The sequence below is a fragment of the Megalobrama amblycephala genome, linkage group LG21 (assembly GCF_018812025.1).
Source record: "Megalobrama amblycephala isolate DHTTF-2021 linkage group LG21, ASM1881202v1, whole genome shotgun sequence".
NCBI lineage: Eukaryota > Metazoa > Chordata > Actinopteri > Cypriniformes > Xenocyprididae > Megalobrama > Megalobrama amblycephala.
The window spans coordinates 11,587,653-11,602,368 of NC_063064.1; the positions used below are offsets into that span (position 1 = coordinate 11,587,653).

Sequence of the window (14,716 nt, forward strand, 5' to 3'; positions counted from 1 at the left end):
GCCCACTATAAAAAGCAGATTGTTACATTTATAAATGACATCCTAGGCACCATCTAAGTTTATGTTCTGCTGAGATGTTATCCTGATATAAGCTAATTGGTATCGGTTATAATTACGTTGTTATTGCAAACACTGACTTCAACACAGAAAACTCATGAAGTACATACAGTACGAGAAAATAAACTAATTTGTTTGGCCAAGAGGCATTCAAAGAGTGCAGATAATTAGTCAGATAGCATGAGTGCTTAAAGGGTTAGTTCGCCCAAAATGAATTTTCTGTCATTAACCTGCACTGGTGCGCCGACGCACCGAAGCTTCTTTGTTTAAATTAGCTCAAATTTACTGTTAGATTTAATGTAATTACCTTGACAAACTATACATCATTAAAAAGATCTAAGACTCGAGCTTCAATTTTTAATCTTTATTTTACTCTCAACATCGTATAGTGACCGTTATTTGTTAATATACGTCGGGAGTTATGAATATGAGAGTAGTTACCTTTTCATTGAAATATGAGCGTCAGCTTCAGCCATTGAGAAAAAAACTCTGTACGATCATCATGAAAAAACTCCACAAAATAACATCCCTCTGGGCTTTTAGCTTAAAAGCATGCACATTTGGAGAAATATTGATGGACTGTCAAACGTTTATGTCAATTTTCTATACAGAGGAGTAATATATATTCAATTTTTACCCAAAACACGCTGTTGTCGTCATATGAGCGCTGTATACACTGACTACTGTGTTTTTAACTCATACCAGCAGCCGGAGGGCGCTCTGTGCACCTTTACTCCACAAATAACACATTATGAACAAGAGGCAATCATGTGACATACACGGAAATAACAGAGGCTACCAGACATCGCTATAATCATTGATATAAACATACAGAACGTCACTTTTGAAAGTAATAAATACACGATTGTGACGATATGTGGTTTATCTGTGTTCTTCACGCCATGTCAGGTATTCATAATACTAGATTATATTTATAATGAAGTGCTAATCGAGATAGCTTTTCTCATTGTGCAGAATAGCATACAATGATATATTTTCTGTCTGATTTTTGATCCAAAGCCACATCACATCAAAGAAGGTTATTTAAAACAATCGACTAGTAAGTTTGGAGAAAAAACGTGGCTTTAATCTTATAAATTGTCGTGTTTTGTTGGTGTGCTAAGCTAACATGCTAACGAGCCCAGAGATGCACCTGTTCTGAGCTAATGCAAATAAATAATTTTTAATGGTAAAGCTCACTTTTTTTTTTTTACTTTTTTTCCAAGAAGGGCATTAGATACAGTTTGAAACAAGGTGAAGTGAGAAGTTTGGTGAATTAAATGAGGGATTAAATCATCTTGAATAGAACATCAGTAATTATAATAGAGACAAAAGAAAAGAATAAGAGGTGTGAATATGGTTCAGGGGAGACTGAAACTGAATGGGGCACTTAGCACGACAAAGCATAGAAAATACACTTGAATAGATGACAATAAAAATCAGTTAACATTTTAGAGTCCTTTCTAAATAAAGTCTCATGACATGGTCTTGAAAAACATGTAATAAAACTCAGAGTTTTAAACCTATCATCTTCAGATTTGAAATATAACATGGTCAGACATGTGGCTTTAGCTGCAGTGCATTTCTAGATTGCCACAAGGCCAACTTCACTTTTATTTTCATAAATATATTTCATAAAAATAAATTTCTAATAACTTTTCAAAATTTCGAAGCTATTTTTAACTATTTTCTTCATTGTGACAATAATTAATTATGAGTTTACCATAAACTGCAAAGTGTCTGCTTTCAAATGAGACCTTACTTATGCTTTTAGTGCAAAGGGTTCATGAACCGTATCTGTTTTAGTTTGGGTATGTCATTTTTTGGGATTTTCCAAAAGCGGGGGTGCTGGCTAACAGGTTAATTACTAAACCTCGTGTCATTCTACACCTGTAAGACCTTCGTTCATCTTCGAAACACAAATTAAGATAATTTAGAAGAAATCCAAGGGTTTTTTTTTTATCCCCCATAGAAAGTAACATAATTACCACATTCAAGGTCCAGAAAAGTATTAAAGACATCGTTAAAACAGTCAACGTGACTACAGTGGTAAAAAGAGACTAGAACTTTTTTTGTGCGCAAAAACAAAAACTTTATTCAACAAATTTGTCTCTCCCCTGTCATTCTCCTAAACTGTTTACATTCAGTGCGTCCACAGTGTGTTCCACATCAGAACGCCGTCTCAGCATTAGCCGACACTGTTCACGTGAGCAGCACGATGCCGTTCTGATGTAGAAAACGGAAGCCTGCACTGTCTAAACAACATCAACTGCGTAGGAGACTGACGGGAGAAATGAAATTGAAGGTCTTACAGGTGTGGAACAACATGAGGGTGAGTGCTTAATGACAGAATTTCAATTTTGGGTGAACTAACCCTTTAACTCTTTGAATCACTGCATTGCTCTGCGACAAGCAATAATTGATCCTGCTTTGGATTGTTCTGGAACAATTTGATGATTAAAGGGGAAAAAAATACAATTCTTTACTAATTCTTTTCTAAGCAGCTTCCTTACCTTGTCAGGAAGTGAAGAGAAGAATAAAGAATATGAAATTGCCAATACCTAATTATTATTCCAACCATAATCATTTGAAAGCAATCATGACTGAGTGGGAAGTTCCTACCTAGGAGATCTGAAGGCAATATATGATCACAAGTTTTTGATTCAATTCAAGAATGATTTTTGGATGATCAGTTTGATTGGAAATTATTCAATTTGATTAATGATTTGATTCTGCATTTTTAAGTGCATTCATAGTATTATTTAAATGGATTTGTAATTGATGCATAAAGAAAATGAATGAATCATTATACCCCATGTTCTTTTAAAGTTTCTATTTATCAAAGATTGCTGGAAAAAAAAAAAAAAAACAACAACAACTTTTAAACAGGTTTTTGTTAAATCTGAAGTCTAGTTTGAGTAATTTTTTGCTAGTATAATGCTTAGATTTTCAATTCTACATTCACATAGAGCCAGGATTCCCACGTTCCTCCTTGTCCTTTGAATCTACTCAAGGCGATCAGTGTTGAGGAAACAGTCATGAATAAATGTCACCAGGCTTTTCATTACAAGGTGCAAAAAAAAACAAAAAAAAAAACAACCTCGAATGGTGGTAGAGAACAGTGTGTTCTGAATATTCCTGCTCTGAAACGGCTCTAACTTTTCCATGTCCTTTTCAAAAACACAAAGTGCAGCTAAAAAAAGTTCTTCTATTTTCCTGAAGGTGAAAGAAAAAAGCCATCTTAGCACCAATATGCATTTATACTCACCACACTATCAGCTCTATTTCCGCAAGGCAAACGCTTTTTAAGGATCCAACCCAAGTGTCTCAGCACCTGCAATAACATTACAGAAAAGGGTGAATGAAGCAGAATTTGTCAAGCATCTGGACTTGAAGAAAAAAAAAAAAAAACACCTGTGATGCACACCTCAATTAAACCAACCTGTCTGAGGTCAATGAAAGCATGTTTGTGGACTGTGCAGCAACTGCTAGTTTAGATGGAAAATGTCATGTCTTTCCTCGTTTTTCTGCTGGGAGACTCTCTGGCTCTCTCTATTGTTTTCCCATCTCTCCAGAGTAAGGTAACAGGCTGAATGTCTCTACAGACTTTCTGAAAATGTCCAATAAATCTCAATGTCTCCCTGTAATTTTCTTTGTCATGGCACTTGCATTTTTCAAGACAAAAATACCAGAAGTAATGTCTTTCTTGGAAATGAACTGTCCACACTGCCTTTTGGCATTTGGACAACGGGCTAAAAGCTTACGTTGACTGACATTACAACAAGTGGATTTCACTAATGTTTGTGTTACTGTCAGCATTACTATGTAGATGATGTATACCATTGACATTACTTCTCAATGAAGAGCATCAAAGGTTTCTATTTACAATGTGTTTTTGCAGCATTGTATCGAAATGGCCAATCAGATTTAAGTCAGAATCCACTCAACACGGCTCAAAACAGCAGAGTTTTTGTGAGGCGCAAGTTCTCGTGCTCGTGAACCCTATCATTTTAACCAACAATGTATAAACACAACGTCAATACGAAGATTCATTGCAGTGTAGGCAGCTTCACTGATTATAACGAGAGTTTTCGGAGGAGTGCAGCTTTGTGTACATCGTGTTGTAATTGACAGCTTCAGTGATGATAATGGCAGGGATCTTTGCTCACTTTCTGTGTATATTATATATTCATGCTGCTAACTACACTTGCACAGTTTCTGGATTTACAACCGTATTTAAATGCATGATTGAATATAATTGACAGTGATAAACATAGCAATGGACAGAACAAAATCTGATACTGTATGTAAATTGATCTGTCTTGGAGAGTAAATGAAAAATAATATACCTGTCACTTTTTTATGTAATGTGTTACTTTGTAGTTCAGTTTATTACTAACTCTTCAAATCAGTCACAGTGATTATTATTTTATTTAATGAATAAATGGGACAACTTAAACTGTTTCTTTGCATTTATTTTAGATTTATTGTCAGCACTGGGCTCGCAGTTCACATGGGTAGGGTACTTTGTACAGTGTGTGTGAAGGACTGTGTTGCTCTGCCACCACTGAAGATGATTTCTGACCCAGGAAAAACCCTGATACACATTTTTAAATTTTAGGATAAGGGCACACCTAAGCCTACAACATAGAGACGAAACAGGTTCCACCACCATCAGGTAAAAACTGAATAGAAAAAAAGGGCCATTGTTTTGCCCTATATTGCTTTTGGCTTTTAACCTACATTCATCATTGTTTAGATTTTTCCTGAAATGGGCCAGCAGCTTCTTGATTAGGAAGACAGTGAAAAAAATTATAAAAATCACAAAAAAGATCACATTGCAAACTATTAAAGGGGTTAAGATATCAAACAAATATCAGGTAAACTGAAATTGTGATTACTGCCCTGTCAAATGGTTTCGCCAAGAGAAGAAACAAATTTATAAACATGCGCTTTTTAGTAAGTGTTTATACAAAGGTCCATCTCACCACCACCAAAAAAAAAAAAAAACTCACTGTCACATCACCAAAACATGGTGTCTGAAATATGGTCCTAAGTTGAAAACTTGCCCTGCCACATACCCACAGCTAAATCAGGCCTAAAAGTAAAAAAAAACAAAACAAAAAGCAAATCCAGGGCAGTTTTCCCAGGCGCAGATTATGCTTGGGTCTGGAATTAATTTCTGCATTCATGAATCACCATCTTGGGCTCACCCTGAGTGTGCTGTAACTTTTCAAGGGCACATGTGTTAGTTTCCACAGCCAAGCAATGAAACGCATGTATTGACATGGCTGTTAAGTTACAGCTATTGGTGGGTTTCAGTGGTCTCTTGTCTACGAAGTTTAAGCTTGAACAGAGATTGGGTGTAAACTACTTCCTTCAGGCAGCCCGCTTCCAGTCCATGTCTCGTGGCTTTCTGAGACTTCTTTGTGCTGTTGCACCTGCTGCGTCTATCTGTTTTCCAGAGCAGCGTACGTTCCAGTTAGCTCAGATTATTGGCCTGTGCTTGCTAAGCAAAGTAACAGGTGCCGTTACAGTGTTAGGCCAAAGAACGTCTGATCTGAGAGAAAGGGATAGCCAAAATTTGTTAAAGGTGCCCTAGAACCAGTTTTTACAAGATGTAATATAAGTCTAAGGTGATCATGTCAGTTATTATCGCTCCATTTTTCGCTATTGTTCTTGCTTGCTACCTAGTCTGATGATTCAGCTGTGCACAGATCCAGACGTTAATACTGGCTGCCCTTGTGTAATGCCTTGAACATGAGCTGGCATATGCAAATATTGGGGGCGTACTTATTAATGACCCCGACTGTTACGTAACAGTCGGTGTTATGTTGAGATTCGCCTGTTCTTCGGAGGTCTTTTAAACAAAAGAGATTTACGTAAGAAGGAGGAAACAATGGAGTTTGAGACTCACTGTATGTCATTTCCATGTACTGAACTCTTGCTATTTAACTATGCCAAGGTAAATTCAATTATTGATTCTAGGGCACCTTTAAAAACCAACTAAGGAATTAATTCAGTTTGTAATCGGTTCGATTACATTGCTAAATCATATAAAATGTTTAATACATCCAATCCATTGAAAACATTTACATAACTGAATTAAGCCATAAATACATTAACTACCACATGTACTTACACACTCTCACAAAAAGTTTTAAATCTTATACAGCCTGTTGCATTAGGCCCGAAACATGCTCTACTCAAAGCAGCAAGCTCAATTTACCACGTTGTTATTCTATGTATGTATGTATATGTGTCAGACTGCAATTAATAATGCAACACGAGCATGTTGCATTCTCAGTGCTGCCATAAGTGCTATAGCAGACATTAGTGTAAACCAACACTACTACTAATTAGGGTTGTACAGCGTACCTGTGGTGCAGTAGTATTGCAAAATACTGCATTATTTGAGTCCAGTGCTTCAAGTGTCATTCACACAGACGCGAGATGAATGCGCAACAGAATGAAACAAGGCGGAAATTCAAAGCTCCTTTTAATTTGACAGCATCTTATAAAGCAGGAACATTTACACCAAAAGACATTTAACTACCAGAAATGTCCACCTGATGCATCTCTATACAAGCCAAAAATAGTAATAGTGCATGTCAAATATAAAAGTGAAAGCAACAGCACAAGAACTTCCCATGAGTGTGGTTTGGGATCATTTGTAAAACTCACACTTGTTACTGAAAACTGGCTATTTAAGTATAAATTAACTTTAAATTTTATATTTTGGCATTACAAAGCAATGCTGTGATTATAAAAGCTTGTTTCCTCCACAAAATAAAAAAAGTTAAAGATAACTGAAACTTTTATATCACGTTTACATCTCACAATTCAGACTTTTTTTCAGTTTTCAGTTTATATCCCGCAATTCTGACATTATAACTCACTATCGCAAGTTTGTATCTTGCAATTCTGACTTCTTTTCTCAGAATTGTGAAATATAAACTCATAATTGCAAGTTATAAAGTTCAATTGAGGAAAAAAATTAATTTATTTTCCTCAATTGGAATTAATAACACGCAATTGCAACTGAATATCACACACTTCTGACTTTATAATGCAACTGCAAGTTTATATCACGCAATTCTGAGAAAAATCGTCAGAATTGCAAGATGTACACTCGCAATTGTGAGGGGGAAAAAAACTCAAAATTGTGAGATAATTATTTGTTATGCACTGGCAAAAAACAAGCTTCCATACTGCAATAGAGCTGTAAACGGGGTGAAAAATCAAAATTCGATTTTTTTCCCCCACTTAATTATTTAAAAAATTCTAATTATATTAAAATTCTAAAGACATTCATATACAAAATACTAGCAAACACCAGATTTTTTAAATCAACAGTCCATGAGAGATTTTTATCTTAAACAATTCAAATCTCAAATTTTAAATGCATTCAGAACTACATTGTTTTTGTATATTAATAATATTTCAGTGTAATAATACATATTTGCGTAAACTGTAAATAACACAACAGAAAAGCAATGTGATGCATCCTAGGGCTGACGCAATTTTGTAATACCGCGCTATTGACGAGCCAACCGCAGAGGACTGCAAAAACCACAGCAACCGCGATATTTGCATGTTTTCTATTTTTTGAAAGATTGTCTTTCTCGTTTTACACTTCGTGCATGTGTACTAAATATTAAATAAGTTAATAATGATAGCATATTGTGTACCATGGTGATTTGTACAGAGGGAGCACTACATTTGCACTAAACAGACAGTGAATGAAAACAGACAGGGCATTTACAGAAGCCCTAAACGGCCATGGATTATTATTTTTTTTCTATCTTAACCCTTTCAAAACCGGAATGGAGCGCCCGTGCTCCCCATTTGCGTGTCTCTCTTTAAGAGCCAATAAAAACTGAACCCATATAGGTAGCACAAAAATTCTTTTTGCATACAAAACCAGAACTTTACACGTTCAGATCAAGCCTGCTTCTGTTGCGTTGTTTTCACCCTCTAATGAGTCTGAGTAATATGAGTTTACAACAAAAACAGCACAGCCGCTAACTGAATACAAATATGTAGATTTCATGTGCTCATAACTTCATGAAAAATGCACAGATCATAGAAAATGGCACATCATTATTTAAAGCAGATTCTTTCGATTAAAATAAAACATATTGTGTTGATCACAAGATATTACTGACGGAATGATTTAACATATTTGGCTAAAAACGTGTCTCTCATCTTTCCGGGATGCAGTGTGTATCCAATGTTCCCGGAACCATCCATCTTCGTTTTCCAACGTGGAATAACACGAAAATAGGTATCTTCTCAAAGTACAGAAACTCAGCTATTTAATGCATCTAACCATTTTCAAAAACTCCAAACGAGTGCTGAGAAGTGCCTCTAAACTGGAGTTTACCACCCGTGGGCACCATCTAGCTGTGAAAAAATTAATAACACTTTATTCAACTATACTTTATGCTATCACCACAAAATTTGAACCAAATGCAGCTCACATGTAAGGAAAGCATCGCCAAAAAAGATTTTGTTTCGGACAAAGAGAGTTTTCGTGATCGCTTTATTTTGTGCAGTATTGTGTGCGTTAAGTAATTAACTTAACTGTTAAATGCTTGAATATGATTATTTTGCTTGAAAGTGTATCTGTTATTGCTACGTTCTGGATGCTAGATGCATGACTCACAGTTTCACTACCGCAATAGTTTGGTGTGATACTAAACTTATTGCTTATTAAAACTAATTTGATGTCACTGTATAGTATTCTGTTTGCACCTTATTGTGTATCAAGACACCATTTTAATTAGAGCTGCACGATTAATCATATCGCAATCGCGATGTCAAGCTTGTGCGATTATATGACGCAAAATGCTGCGATTTTATGAAATAAAATAATAATAAGTTAATAAATAAATAAAAAAATAAAAAAATACATGTGTGGACACAACAACCCATTATCTGAGAGCTGTTTGCCCATTTTATACACCGCTAATAAAAAGAAGACCAGTCAGTTTCAGTTTAGGCAGTGGCATGTGTGGCGCGCATGGTCATGACTTTTCCGGTGTGCAGCGCAGAGAACGGGTAAAGATGGATGCGGAGCAAACGGTCACTGAACTGGTGGCAAGAAAAAACGCTACCTCTGTTATATGGCGATATTTTGGCTATAAGATTATAAACCCAGATTAGTAGTGGTTGAAGAGGAAAGAGGATTTAATTCGGTATCGCACGCAGCGCTGTTATCGGTGCGCACATGAGGCACATACATACAAGGCTTGCGCGCACAGAGAGAGAGAGAGAGAGAGGCGCGTTATAGCTCGCGAACTCCAAATTGATTTCTCTTTCGCGTCCTCAGTGCACTTGGATGGTCACATACACGCATTATGTCAGTCAAAATACCCCTCTCAGCAAGTATTCATGTAAACACATTCAGTTATGTCTTAATTGAACGAGGTGAGAATTCGGATGTATATCTGTCCGATGTGTGCGTGCATGTCTTACTCTTAAAGTGACAGCAACCTATAAATACCTGCTGTTGTCTGTCATGTAAATCAAACAACAAAACACTGCTTTAACAAAGATTAATCTATATTAAATTTATACAATGAACAGTGTCATTTTACATCTTATTATTACATTTCTGTGCATGAAAATTAATACTACAGTTAGACCTTAGCTAGATTTTATGTAGTATTTATCTATGCTTGTTGTAATTGGTGTACAGTATTTGTTCTCTTTACAGTCTGTTCACTTGCCTTTAATAATGTATTATTTAGGCTAGCAGTTTATGCTATGGTATCAGAATAGTTTAAGTGGGCTAAGTAATAAATGCAAAGTTAAGTTACCCCATCCAATTTTTTTTTTTTTTTGTGCTGATCCGAAGTATGATCCGATCTGTGACGTCATAACCGTGATGTGATCCGAACCGTGAGTTTTGTGATCCGTTGAACCACTACAGATTAGTAAAGAAACAAATATCTTAAATGGGATTATAACAAGTTTGCAGTAATGTAAAGATGTTATTTAATTTCATAAAAATATTTGGTAACACTTTACTTGAAGGGGTGTGCATAAGACTGACATGACACCTTCATAATCATGGAGGAGGTTTTATGCATGTTTATGACAACTGTCATTAAGTGTCATTCGCTCAATTATGTCATTTTTAATGCAAAGATGACATTGTTTGAGATGTCCGAGTTATGACAACTTGACATAAACCAATACATCATAACCTGTCAGTGTCTTTGTCATGACAACTTGACATTATTTAGCTTTATGGGTTAACATTTCATTAAACTGTCATGTGGTTGGTTTTGACATTGGCTGTCATGAGGTCATTATAATAGTGTCATGAATATGTATCTTGAGCTCAAGTACAGTGGTACAAATTGAACTTGTCATTAAAATGTCATTAAGTGACAAAACTCTGACAAATAATTTTATAACAGCGTCACGACTATTTTTCATTTCATGTTTTTTTTTTGTTTTTTGTTTTTTTAAGTTTCCTCCAACAGAAGGTCAGATAATAGACAATTTCAAATTTCGTAAAAAAGATGACACTGTTATAAAATAATGGTAACACTTTATTTTAGGGTCTTTTAACTAGTTGCTTATTACTATTAGCATTCATATGGCTAAAATATTGGCTATTTATTAGTACTTATAAAGCACATATTAATGCCTTATTCTGCATGATCTTATTCTACATTCTTAATCCTACCCAATACCTAAACCTAACAATTAACTATAATAAGCAGTAAATTAAGAGTTTATTGAGGGAAAAGTCATAGTTAATCATTTATATATGTGTTCCCTATACTGAAGTGTTACCAAAATAATGTAATGTAATGTAATGTTAACCCATAAAGCTAAGTAGTTTTTTTAAGTTTGATAATTAATCTGCTATGTCATGTTTATGACAGGTTATGATGTTTTGCTAATGTCAAGTTGTCATGACAAAGACACTGACAGGTTATGATGTGTTGGTTTATGTCAAGTTGTCATAACTCGGACATCTCAAACAATGTCATCTTTGCATTAAAAATGACATAATTGAGCGAATGACACTTAAATGACAGTTGTCATAAACATTCATAAAACCTCCTTCATATTCATGACACGTGTCATGTCAAGATTATGAAGGTGTCATGTCAGTCTTATGCACACCCCTTCAAGTAAAGTGTTACCAAATATTTTAATTTGAAAACGCTGTGCATTTGTTTGCTGTTGTTGCTAGTTTGAGTTGAGAAATACACATTTCAGCATTATCAGTAATCTGTGTGTGTATTTTCATTGAGAACCAAGCAAGATGACTCATGATACTATTTGTTTATTATATCGCAATCGCAATATTGATCTCAATAATAAAATCAAAAATCGCAATATGACATTTTCCCCAAATCGTGCAGCCCTAATTTTAATCATCGCCGTCACTATGTCACAATGTATATTGATAAGAAATATGATTTATAGCCTATGTCATTTAATTCAGTGATAGTGTGTAAACCTATTGCATTTTTTTTTTTAACATTTAGTTGTTTGAACGGTTTAAAGACTCAAAGACAGTCCCTTGTGGTGCAACAATGTAACTGCGCTGACTGACTGCCCGTCTAGAACGCGCAGAGATGAGTAGTTCTGCTTACACTGGTGAAATATCAGCAGAAAGTTTCGATTAATCAGATTCGAGGATCGGAAGTATTATACATATAACAATAGCCCTACGATCTTATTGTCAGGTTATGTAGACCCTTCATGTCTGTTTACTTCACTTTTATTGCTCTATTTAGTTTATGACCTAGTTACACAGTGTATTATATATATATATATATATATATATATATATATATATATATATATATATATATATATATATATATATATGAGCCGCTCAAAATACCGCAAGGGAAATTCTTTGTGTGATACTTTAGCTGTTATAGTACTGTGAGAAACTGAAAAGGAATGGTGACAACCGTACTACTCACACTATAGTCAGTTTTCTCTTTCAGGTCAACTATTGTAAGAGCAGATAATGCCAATAGCATTATACAAAACAATAGGTTACTATCAACAAGAGTTAGAGAGAAGATTACAATAGGTTATCATGCAAACTGTGGGATTAACATGGTAACATCTATGTCGCACTGTTGCGAATCACCTTTTAGCGGAACAAATCACCATGGCAACTTGTATTTTTCTTGGGTTTAGCTCAGGTGAGCAATTATTCTCTCATTCTAAGCTTTTAAGCCGAGACCTTTGTTTAAACCAACAATACCGTGTCCAATACTTTACCGAACACACCAGAGTGCAATCTTCATCCGACAGACCCTTAAATATCAACACCTGCTTTCCACTGATAACTTTAATCAATACTCACTAAATAGCCTTTTCGTTCGTTTGTTTGTTCTAGTGAACGGAAACAGGTTGTTGTCTGCGGTACAGTGGTAAGCAGGGGACCTAGATTCACACTTGAAATGTGCTAGAAGAAAACACCCTTTCTTCAGAAAGTCTGCTACCGAAATTGAAACTTCACATACTTGAGCACACAAAACATTTTCGGCAATCTTCACAATGCTACCTAGCTAAAAGGAAACAGATGTCACCGTTTCCTTTCAAAGAACAGTTAGTCTTTCCTCCTACACACCAAAGTGACAGTTCAGTGGAGTATGGAAGGCTGTTTCTTCATCTCTCTCGTAAAGAAAGATGGAGGCTCTGACAGACGCCTCCCCTCCCCCATCAGTCGCAATAAGGTAATGAGGGGGGTGTTCGTTAACAACTGTTGATGCACCTGCTAGATAAGCCAAACACCTTCTCTATTGTTTGGGGGATCTTACATCAGACAGGAAGCAGGCTGATAAAAAAAGGCCGTAATCATGTGTGATTTAGATCGAGCCGCAACAGCTCAGGCACAAAGGTTAAGGTTTGCATATTCATCACTAAATGGCGGTTGCCTTGACATTAATGCTAAATAATCTGAGGAGGTGATAGCATCTATGAATCAGGGACAGTGCTTATAAGGCAGACAAAAGGAAAGGAATAAACTAGGGATGGTCCAGATGGTTGACTAATGAGAATAGTGAAGGATCATCATCAAGATCATCCAGTTTTTTTTTTTTCTTTTTAATCCAGTTCACATTGTGTGATTTTTCTCTGTCCTTTACATTGTTGCTTGTCAGTTTGTAGAATACAATCCCAATCTTTGGTAAAAGCAAAGGTAGATAATTATGTTTCGAAATAAACAGGCTAGCCTACCTAAGCCATCGCATGGCTTAAAGACATTAATACATTTTTAATACGGCACGCTCGCTTTTGCAACCCTAGTTGAAACCATGATATATTTTCTTTCAGATTCATTCAATAGATCATTGTTTATTTGAAACAGAAAACTGTTGTAACATTATGAATCACAATACTTTCACGTTTGATTTCATGTTCCGATCTCTCTGACAATGCCAAATTTAAGCTGTATCACGCAAACCAAAGCAAGCTCTTTCGTTAATTTTGCAGGCGCTTCCTAGAAAAGAAAAAAGTTGGAGTTGCTCAATTTGTTGACTTTAATAGTATGATGAACATGAAAGAGCACTTTTAACCCTTTCATGCGCAAGTTTAAAATATTCTAATGGCTCATTTCCACTGAGCAGTATGGTTCAGTTCAATACAGTACAGTATGATTCAGGACGGCAAACCCTGACCCGGCTTGCGTTTCCACCACTAACAGTACCCTTACTTGATAGGCGTGGTGTATGCCAGAAAGTAGCAATCAACGTCATTCTTGTGTGAAGAAGAAAGTGACAGTAAACAACACTGGAGGACATACAGCAGCTTTGTTTGAGCAAAGGCTGAAGGCTGCAAAAGGAAAAACAGCCCCGAAAATACACATTTTGTTGCAACAGTATTGTGTTATCATTCACCTTGTAGCACACGTAAGTGACGATTCTCTTTCAACCAATCAACGTTCTGCAGTGAGTGTAGCTCCACCCTTTTGGCTACCAGTACTATTGTGCTTGGTACCCCAACGGAAGGGTCCCAAAAAAAGGTTTCCAAGCCATAACTGACCCCCCAGAGTGAGTTCTTTTTAAGGCGAACTTCTATTTTAGAACGTTTTCCCTTATTGTTTCCATGGCGACGCATCATGCTTGTCACGTGACACACCGCAGCCACAGTAACACTAGGTGCGTTTACATGGAGCATTGTAATCAGGTTTAAAAGTCCAATCTGAATGAAAATGCTCCATATAAACATCCTCAATCGGAATAAAAATGCCCAAACCAAATGGAATTGTAATCGGTTTGAGAGGGGTGGGATAAACCTTTCTATAAACCGAACAAAATAAAAAGTTCTGCTATGTAAACGCATTAAACCTCATCATGTCAAGAGGCCAGGGGTCGTCAGAATGCACAATGGCAGCGGCAAAATCAAACTGGAGTAAAACTGAATCAACACATTTATTAAATACACTGAAGGAACTCAGTTTATCATTACTACGGACCTTCATCCGCATGCTTCTGCTTTTCGTCAAAGGGAGGGGTAGTATTGAGATGTTCCTTAGAGATTCACAGCCAACAAAAAGGTCAGCGTCCTGCGCCCGTTTTTTCCTCGTACCTTCCAGCAGTAATATGCTACAAATTCATGCTGTTGCTTGATTAAGAGCAACACTTTACACAAAAATTACATGCACAAG

General features: G+C 36.1%; 1 protein-coding gene across 3 annotated transcripts in view; it reads right to left on the reverse strand.

Moving 5' to 3' along the window:
* The window catches only part of tbl1xr1a (TBL1X/Y related 1a), an 82,376-nt gene that overhangs the window by 18,983 nt on the left and 48,677 nt on the right, over positions 1-14,716 (reverse strand). For 2 of the 3 annotated variants that reach the window (XM_048172180.1, XM_048172179.1), the window contains one exon: positions 3,326-3,391. The exons of the other annotated variant lie outside the window; for it this stretch is intronic. The gene's annotated coding sequence lies outside the window, so the exon portion shown is untranslated. The remainder of the gene's footprint in view (positions 1-3,325; positions 3,392-14,716) is intronic. 3 annotated transcript variants of the gene reach the window in all.